The 10,037-nt window shown below is 39.7% G+C and overlaps 1 non-coding gene across 1 annotated transcript; it reads left to right on the forward strand.

Moving 5' to 3' along the window:
* The first annotated feature begins 9,448 nt into the window (after positions 1–9,448).
* On the forward strand, positions 9,449–9,553 carry LOC121147636. Its single transcript, XR_005882450.1, has one exon. It is a non-coding gene; the product is annotated as a small nucleolar RNA SNORA51 (small nucleolar RNA).
* The last annotated feature ends 484 nt before the right edge of the window (positions 9,554–10,037 follow it).

Consider the following 10,037-nt stretch of genomic DNA (forward strand, 5'->3'; position numbering starts at 1 on the left):
GTTATTGAAGTGTCTCTCGACATTGTAGGCATAGACAATGTCATGTATTTGTAAAGGTAAGTTTTACACAAGGTAGGATTCATTTACTCAGCAGCCGTTAATTTGGTACCTATGATACACCAGGAGTGGGTTAGACACTGAGGCTCATTCATCTGCTCATTAATTCTTCCAGACCTTTTGATCATTTATCATGTGTCAGGCATTGTTCTAGAGGCTGGGAAAATAGTTGAGAACAAAGCAAGTCAAGTCTGTATTTTAATTGGATGTCTATTTCAGTAGGAAGGAAAACAAACAATAAATGAGCAAGAAAAGATCTTCCTTGCAAAGAATTAAGGTTTAGGATGACATATAGAGTGATGGGTGACTGTTAGAATGTATGAAGAGTGAGACTTGGCCCTTATCCTGGAGGAGACAGACAAAGGAAAAGGACAGTGTGAGTCCACGCTGTGTTGTGATCATGTGTACCTGAACAAAGGGCCATAGGTGAAGCTGAATGTGGAAACCCTTGCTTGCCTTACTAAGGAATGAAGGGATGGCTCTGAAAATGTGCTGACAGGTCTAGATATGTGTCCAGGTGGTGATTGTGGACCAGTCTGAGGTCTAGGGTAGATAGGAAAGCCACTGATAAGATGGGACAATCCGTCTGGAATTATAACCTTAACCAAGTGTGGCAGGCGGGGGTGGGGGAGGAGAAAGGGTTATTAAATAACTAAAGAAGTCTTCAGGGTAAGATAACTTTGCAACTTGATTTTCAATATGCAGGGGTGAGGGGGAGGGTATCTAATGATTACTTTTCTCTATGGGCAAAGTGAAAACAGCGTATTTAGCTGAGTATATAAACTTGCAGATGGTTTGGAATACAGGGCTATGAGGACTATAAGTGAAATTGGAAATGGGGGAAAGAGGTGACTGAGAGATAGTTGAGGATGCTCTTCTGATGGCCCTTAGGTAATGGAGTACTGATGACTCTGGGGTGGGAGTGGAGATAGTGTGATGGAAGTCACGGTGGGACTAGTAAAACGATTGTGGGTGTTTGGCACAAGGGTTAAGGCCCTATTTAGGGGGACTGGTGCTGTGGCTCAGTAGGTTAGAGCGCAGCGTTGGCATTCTATGGGGGAACTGGTTTGAATCTCAGCTTTTCCCAGTTTTGATCCAGTGCCCCGACAAAGATGTCCCAAGTGCTTGGGCCCTTGCTTTCAATGTGGGAGATCCAGATGAAGCGTCTGGATTCAGCCTGGCCTACCCTTGGCTGAGACAGCAGTTTGGGGAGTGAACCCGCTGCTGAAGCTCTCCCTCTTCCCCTTCCCTCTACCTCCTTCCTCTTTCCCTTCTCCTTCTCGCCAGGGTTCAAGTCACGGCTCTGTTCCTGGTTCCAGCTTCCTGCTAGTGAGCATCCTGGGAGACAGCAGTGATGACTCAAGTGATTGGGTCCATGCTACCTGTGTGGGAAACCCAGATTTCATTCCCAGCTCCTCACTTCCCAGGCTCTTGCATTTGATAAAGGAACCAGCAGATGGGAAGAATCTAATTCTCTCTGGTTTTACAATAAAATAAGCAGTAAGGCAGCTTACTGATTGGATATGGGATATTAGGGAGAGGAAGATGAATGTAACTCAGAATCAGTCCTGATGATTGGCGAGATGGAATTTCCATGACAGTCAAGGAGTGGCAGAAGGAAAAACTGTTTTGGGAGAAGAGTTCCTTAGTTTAGTTTGGAATTTAGGGAGTTAATGATGCTGATAGAATATTTAAGTGTCAGGTAAGTAAATGAAAATACTGTTTTAGTGCTGGGTTATAAGATGTAGGTTGAAAAACCATAGGCGTGGAAGCTGTGGGTCTTGTTGAGAGAGAGGAGTTAGGGGTGGAAACCTGATAACCACATAGTTTGGCTATTATTGTTTAAGTTTTTGAAGCTTGTTGTCAAATAGTGTCAAATCATGTTTTCATCTTTACCTTGACTGCTGGTAAGCACAGAATCAAATTCTGTGTTCAAGTGTAGTGAGTGAGTGTAGGACTTACTGTGTCTGCATTGAAATGCTCTTTCAGTTTCTCTTAATCTTGCCAGTCTTCATTTATCTATTCTGGTTTATACTTTTCATGATCATGAATTTTAGTGTTTTTTTTAATTTTCATGGCATTTCTCATATGCTACCTCAAATTCTTCGTGGAATTAGAGTGGAGCAACATCATGGTTTTTTTTTTTTTTTTCCCTTGCTATGGACTTTGTCCTCATCGATGGTTTTTGGGCAAGTGGGACACGTAATTGCAGACTGTGAAAATAAATGAAAAATGATGCAACGGTGAACATCAGGTTCATGAGTAAATATTTGTACATTGACCTCATCTACTCTGCCTCTCTGTCAGTTATTCATTCCCAGGTATAAGGAGTTTTGTAATACAAGCTGAAATTGTTTTCTTCAGTTCATAAATGTTAGTAGTTGCTTCTTTGGAAACTTGAAATCAGTGCTGCTAGTGATATGGAACTAACCGTTAAGAGTTAAGCTAATGTGATGTGATGGTGGTTTAATTCCAGTTAACTGATAAAGACCCTCAAAAATAGTGGTTTAGGGGCTGGCAAGATGGCTAATCCTCAGTTGGCTAATCCTGTGCCTGCAAACTTTGGCATACCATATGGATGCTGATTCGTGTCCCATCTTTTCCACTGCTAATCCAGATCCTTACTAATGGCTTGGAAAAGCAGTGGAGGATGATCTCAGCTCTCTGGACCCTGCACCCATATGGGAGATACAGAAGAAACTCCTAGTTCCTAACTTCGGGCAGCTCAGCTCCAGCTTTTGCAGCCATTTGGGGAGTGAACCAGTGGATGAAAAATCTTTCTCCTTTCTGTAAATTTGCCTTTCTAATAAAAATAAATAAATCTTGGAGAGCAAAAGAAGACTTTTCTGTTTTGTTTTTGTAAAAGACCTTTGATTTCAGTGGCCAGACGAGGAACTGAACTCCATTGTAATAAAACTCCTCTGAACTAACCAACTAATTAATTAAAGGAATATCTTTGATGTCTGGATGTGTTCTGTTTAGCCTCAGATGAGCAATTTCCTCTATTTTTAAACTTGGCAAAGGGTCATCCTTCCCTTTAAATCACTGTCAGTTCTCACAAAGTGAAAGAATATAAAGCTTTGCTGATGTAACCCTAACTGGCACACAAAAACCTCTGCAGAAACACATGAATATCAAATAAGATTGCTTTTTGGAAGTTTGTTTTAAAAATAGTAGTTCCTAAATGTAGGCTACTTTTCGTTTCTTTCACACTGATGACCTATTTTCCATGTCTGTGGAATATCAAAATGTTGACATAAAAGTGTTTTTGATTTAATTTAAGAAAAAATGAGTTTAATTAAATAACAGTGATATTTACTGATGTGGACTATATAAATTTTATTCAGCCAAAAAAAGTTGCAAATACTTTAGATATTGTACTGAAGCCTCAGGATCTTTTGTGGATGTTACAGACATGGAGCTGTCTGTAAGGGTTTAGCCAAGTATTCTCTACCTCGTGGGAAATGTATTAGTTTTCCTTAGAGCATATCTGTGGGTTTTTTTTTTTTTTACAGTATAAAGATTCTCAAATTTTTATTACATTGTTTTATTGCGTTATTCTGAATTTTCTATCAGGGACCACAGGATACATTTCATTCTAATCTTAGTGTCAAAAATAGCTCTTCTTCCTCTCAGCAGCTGTTTATTTTTACCCTGTGAGCACTGAAGCTTATAGCAGCTCAGGTTTCCTTGGGCATGTTGGCTGTATCAACGCTTGGAGTCCCTCCATTCCCCTTCTGAAGTCTGCAGCACTCATTCTCAGGCTTTCATTCCACTTTGTGGCAGCAGTTATGTACACCTATCTTACAGGTTTCAAAGTTGCTTTGAGCAGAAGGATTCAACTACTGCTTTTTAAATTCTTTCTGGAGTTATTACCTTAGCTTGCATATGTCTGATGCTTTAATAATGGCTGAGTTTTATATTAGTGCGTCATTCAAAAATAGTACTATGTTGAACCCTACAGGAAATTAAAGGAAATGCATATGTGTGGTATGTCATTGAAGGTTTTGGATATATTGGAGCTGAGAGGGGTTGAGTGTTTTAAAATGTGCATTGGTGACATTAGATGCTTCTAAGAATGAGAAAACATGAGTGGCTTATAGTGTTCTCTGATGCTTTCTCAGGTACATTAGCAGGTAGCTGGATCAGAAGTGAAATACATGGGATGCCGGCACTGTAGGCGGCATCTCGCTGGCCCCAACATAATGATTTTTTTCTGCTGTGTATCATATCTGAACATACTGCTGTTCCGATGGTATGTCACAACTTTTCTTTTGTAAGAGTGATCACATCTGTCCTCAGAGAAGAGACTTGGTTGGAGAGGAACAGTTGAAGCGCTGATGTTTAGGGGTTGTTTTGAGAACTGTGCTGAGAGAGAACTCTGTGTAGTGAAGTTCTTATCACCTCTAAAAACGCTGTAGTGGAAATAGACATAAATGTTAGCCAGTGTCAGTGAACCCAAATATTCTATAAGATTAAGTTCCAGAACGACTGTATAGCCTTATTGAGTGAATTGTAATGGGATGTGACATATGGTCAAAACTCTTGAATAGCAAAGTCTATTGAAATGAAAATGTACCTAGTTAACTGAAGGCTGTGGGCCTCAACTTTGAACACACAGTTGGTAACATTTTATAATGCATTTTTCAAAAATCTATTTGGTTGTGTTGAGAAGTTTTAGTTTTGAGTTAAAGTTAATATATGCTAACATATAATCTGTAAACATAATAATTCTAATAGAATAATTGAAATATCATATGCTTAGAAAAATACTAATAAGAAAGATAATTTAATTCTTCTCATTCTGTTTCCTTATGACTTTCTCTGAAAAGCAAAGCAGAGAATTTAATGAAAAGCCCAGTCAAGCCTACCTTACCAGAACAGCAGTAAACTTTTTTTTTGGTATTAGAATTAGTATACAGTTGAAGACTGTTCATTGTTGAATCAGTGAAATATCTGTATGTTTGGCATAAAACTGATGATACAATTTCAAGTTTTATTCTAAATTTTTTAAAATGAGGCTTAATCTTTTAACATCAAATGTTAATTCTTGTTGCTTCAAATGGAAAATTCAGAATTTGGTTTCCTAATTGATGATTAAGATTATACCCCATGAAGCTAAACATAAATAAATAGAAAGGGATGGTTTAATGTTAAAAGCATTGACTCTGGAGCCTGCTTTGTAGGGTTGTTTGTAGGGATTAAATCGGTTTATAATTCATGATGAGAATTTAGAATAGTGCCTGGTAGGAAATGGGTATTATGTAAGATTTTTTTTGTAATAAACTTTTTATTTATCTGTATTTTGATAATAAACTTTTTTACCCTATGGATTTGAATCTCTTCCAGAGTGACTGAAAAGCTTTTGCTTTCAGAAGTTACTGATACTGTAGTTTTGGCTTTCGCTTCTGCTCTGGGGCTCTTTCATTCTAAGATGAAGTTACTTAAATCGTGTCCCCCATTTTCTCATCTGTCAGATGACAGTTTCAGGTGATGAGTCTCTGATATCTTTTTAAGCCATAACAGTTCTGTGATTTTTTTTTGATCTTGTCTCCCGCTTAAGAAGGTTAGGGTTATTGGTGTCTGTCTCCTCAATCTGGAATGGTAGAGTTTTAGAACCAGAAGGGGCGCTAAGCAAATAGCCCACTTTCTGGGGGAATTCGTTCTTTTTCTTACTTCATTTAATATTTATTTATTTGGTTTTTTTTCTCCAGATTGACTATTAACCTGTTTCTCTATTTTTTTATGCTGTATCTTCATCCTACCCTCAAAACACTTCTCCCTTACTATGTACTTACTGTTGTCTGTGACTTCCTGATGTGTATGTTAACTTCACAAAGGAAGACATCTTTATGTTCCTGGCATGTGATAGATGCCAGGTAGGAACTGAGCAAAAACGTTGTTGGATGAATGAATGAATCTTCCATTGTCTTGTTGGCTTTTTGTTACTTCCAGTTTTCCTCTAAAACAATGTCTTCCCATGATTTGCTTATTTATGTATGTATGTATGTTAATGATTCTACTTCTGTATTACCCAAAGCCAACTTGTAGAGGAGTTGGCAGCCACACTTGAGGTGAAGCAAGCAAAATTATTTTCGAAGGGATTTGGACAGCCAGCACTGCCTGGGTGTGAGTGCAGGAACACAGTACATTCTGATGTGAGTTGGGTGGGGCTGAATATTCTCCAACAAAATCTCATAACACAGAACTAGGGTTACCTGGTCATTTTCCCAGAGAATCACTTTATTTTTTAAAAAAAGACTTATTTGTTTTACTTGAAAGAGTTACATGGAGAGACAATCTTTCGCCTGCTGGTTTACTTCCCAAATGGGTGCAATGGGCAGACATCAGCCAGATGGAAGCCAGAAACCAGGAGCCTCTTTCAGGTTTCCTGAAATGTGGGTGTTGAAGCCCAGAGCCTGAGACCATCCACTGCTTTCCCAGTCCATTAGTGGGGAGCTGGATTGGAGGTTGGGCAGTCAGGACACGAACTGGCACCGGTAAGGGATGCTGGCGCTGCAGGTATTAGCCTGTTAGGCCATTGTACCTGTAAGGTGTTATACATCACTTTAAATTACCAGAATTTATTAGTAACATAATAGCTTCTACTGGATTAATAGCCTTATTATGTATGCTTTGTTTTAGTTCCATTGAAGATTTTTACTTATTTAAAAAATAATAATTGAAAGGCAGAGTTAGAGAGAGAGGGTGAGACATAGACACACAGGGGGTCTTGCATCTGCTGTTTTATTCTCCCAGTGGCTGCAGAGGCCAGAGCTGGGCCAGGCTGAATCTAGAAGCCTGGAACTCCTTCCTGGTCTTCCACATGACTGCACAGACCCCAGAACTTGGGCTATCACCTATAGCCTTCCCAGGTGTATTGACAGGGAACTTCAGGAGGTGGAGCAGCTGGAACTCCAGTTGTTTTCAGTTCTAGTTTCTGCTGAGTTGTTTCCTGGGAGGTGGTAAATGGCCAGAGTAGTTGGGTCCCTGCTATGCCTGTGGCTTGTCGAAGATCTGAATTGAGTTCTTGGTTCCTGGTTTTGTCCTGGCCCAACCCTGGCTATTATGAACATTTGGGGTTAGGAAATCTTTATCTGTCTCTATTTTTCAAATAACTAAAACAGAAAATTAACAGATAGCTACTAATAGCAGTATCTTCAAATGAATTACCTGTGTTTAAAAAAACCAGAAAATTGGCAATTTGTCATGTTGTATATGCATGTTCAGATATGGTTTGTGTGTGAAATGTGATTTTACTGATCTTCATATCAGGAAGTATAGGAAAGACAGTTGGTGGTGGTTGCTAATCACAGCAGCTTGCCTACCGTATCTCTTCTAGAAGTCATTTCTTGCTTGTTCAATCTCATTGTATTTACTGTTTAAGGTCTTAGACATTATTATAAGATTTTCATGCTGTGATTTGAACCCCAGCTAACAAGCAAATGTATGATAGTTGCTTTCCGTGAGTGCAAGAAAGGTCTCTTGTATTTCTTCTATGTGAAAAAAAAATGTTTTCTTCAGTGCAGATTAATCTAGACAATGGCGTTCTGAGTAAATCAGTTTTATTCAGATCATCAAAAGAGAGCTTTGTGCATGGCTTTCTAATCCTGCAGGCTGATTAAAGAACTTAGTGAGGATACAGAAACACACTAATTTGTTCATTTTCTTTCCAAATCTTGAACCATTTGTTCTCCTCTCCCGTATTGTAAGGCAAGTTGACAATCTCCTCCTTTTTCTAATTGTTCCATGATTCTCAGTTTTCATTGAATGTTTCATTGAATTCATTATATGTTTACTGTTAAATTTTGACATTTTAATTATTGGGAATATTTGATCACATATAATCTTAATAGTGTTCAACAATGCCATCCAACTCACATTCTGTACAGAATGCTGACAGAATGATAGGAGGTGGAAGCCAAGATTATGTGTTGTACAGCTGGTTGATGAAGGGGAAGGCAGAATGTTCACATTACAGCAGACATTATGTTGTATCTCTTGGTAACTGTGCAGTACAAGACAAAAGATACCACTGATTTTAGACAGTTTATTGGTTGCAAAGAACAGAAACCTACTCAGGTTAATTTGTAAAATTCATGTTTTAAAGAATTCACCTAATTTGTGTATTTGAAGGACAAGTTATAGAGGGCCCAATATGGTGGCCTAGTGGCTAAAATCCTTGCCTTGCATGCTCCAGGATCCCATATGGGTGCTGGTTCTAATCCTGGCAGCCCCATTTCCCATCCAGCTCCCTGCTTGTGGCCTGAGAAATCAGTCGAGGATGGCCCAAAGCCTTGGGACCCTGCACCAGCGTGGGAGACCCAGAGGAGGCTCTGGTTTCCTGGCTTTGGATTGGCTTAGCTCCATCTGTTGTGGCCGCTTGGGGAGTGAATCAACTGATGGAGGATCTTCCTCTCTGTCTCTTCCTCTCTATAAACCTGACTTTACATAAAATTAAATAAATCTTAAAAAAAAAAAGATAAGTTATACAAAGAGAGAGACCTGAAACTACTACAATAGTCAGGGGTGCGCCAGGCTTAAGCAAGGAACCTAGAACTCCATTTCGGTCTCCCACATGGGCACAGGGACCCAAGGATTTGGGGTCAGCTTTCTGTTTTCCCAGATGCAGGCAGCTGAATGAAAGCGGAGCAACAGGGATTCAATGCAGTGCCCATGTAGGATGCCAGTGTCACAGTTGGTGGCTTAATCTGCTGTGTCACAAACATGAGATCTTAAAAATGTCGCAGTGGTACAAACATGTACATTAGACACTATGACTTGGTTATAAAGTCAAGGATTGTGGTACCTGCTTTCTTTCATTCTTTCTTTCTCTGCTTTTCTCCTCTCTCATATGTATCCACATATTTAAATCTGGCAGTATTGACTCTACCTCTTAGTGTTTGGGTCAAGTCAAGCTGTATTTTTCCTAAGTCATAGCTTCAAAACTGCCAGTGTTTTTTAAGATGTATTTGTTTATTTGAAAGTCAGAAAAGGAAAGATAGGGACAAAAAAACAGGCACACACAGTCGGTTGGTGGAAAGAGAGAAGAGAGAAGAGAGAGAATATGAATATGAATGAGTGAATATGAATGAATATGAGAATCACCCATTTGTCAGTACTGAGTCACTACCCAAATGGTTTTGGTAGCCAGAGCTGAGCCATTCAAAGCTGGGAGCTAGGAGCTTCTTCTGAAATAGCAGCGAGCTGAACTGAAAATGGGGTAGGTTGGACTCAGATTTGCACCCACATGGCATACAGGCATTGCAGTAGGTAGTTCAGCACTTTCACAATGCAGAGCCCCAAAGTAGCCAGTTTGATGGGCTTAATTCAGACTGTGAATCTATTTCTCCTGGATCAGGTGGCTACTCTGAGTTCAGAGATATTTTGGGGTCTCCCAGTGCTTTCTGCAGGCTGTTTCTTAACACTGACCTCCCCTGTACACACTTCAGCCCAGGCCTCGTGCCTGGTTTGAATTGTGAATAGGGAGATATGGGGTTGAAGAAAAAAAAAAAACCCTTTTGGGGTTGGCACAGGGGAGAATGTGCAAGATACAAATTGCACAGCTTTTGCTTGGATAAATTGCACATTAGTTCTTTGTTTATGATCTTATTTTCTATCGCTTTGTCTTACATATTTTTGACTTACTTAATTATTTGAGTTCTTTGAAAGGCATAGAGAAACCGAGAAACAGATGGATCTTTGTTTGCTGGCTTGTTTCTCAGTGGCTGCAACAACTGGCGCGAGGACAGGTGGGAGCCAGTAGCCTGGAACTCTAGTCACGTCTCCCACGAGGGTGACAGGTACCCAGAAACTACCTGAGCCATCACCTGCTGTCATCCCGGGTGCACATTATCCGGAAAGCAGAATGAGGGTCAGTGCTCAAACCCAGGAACTCTGATGGGTCTGGTCATTAAGGAGAATAAGAAGACATTTTCATATTGTTATAAATTTTCGTATTTTTTGCCTTATGGAGCTTT

This window comes from Ochotona curzoniae, unplaced genomic scaffold (assembly GCF_017591425.1).
Source record: "Ochotona curzoniae isolate NIBS_2020 unplaced genomic scaffold, NIBS_Ocur_1.0 scaffold_4506, whole genome shotgun sequence".
Lineage (NCBI taxonomy): Eukaryota > Metazoa > Chordata > Mammalia > Lagomorpha > Ochotonidae > Ochotona > Ochotona curzoniae.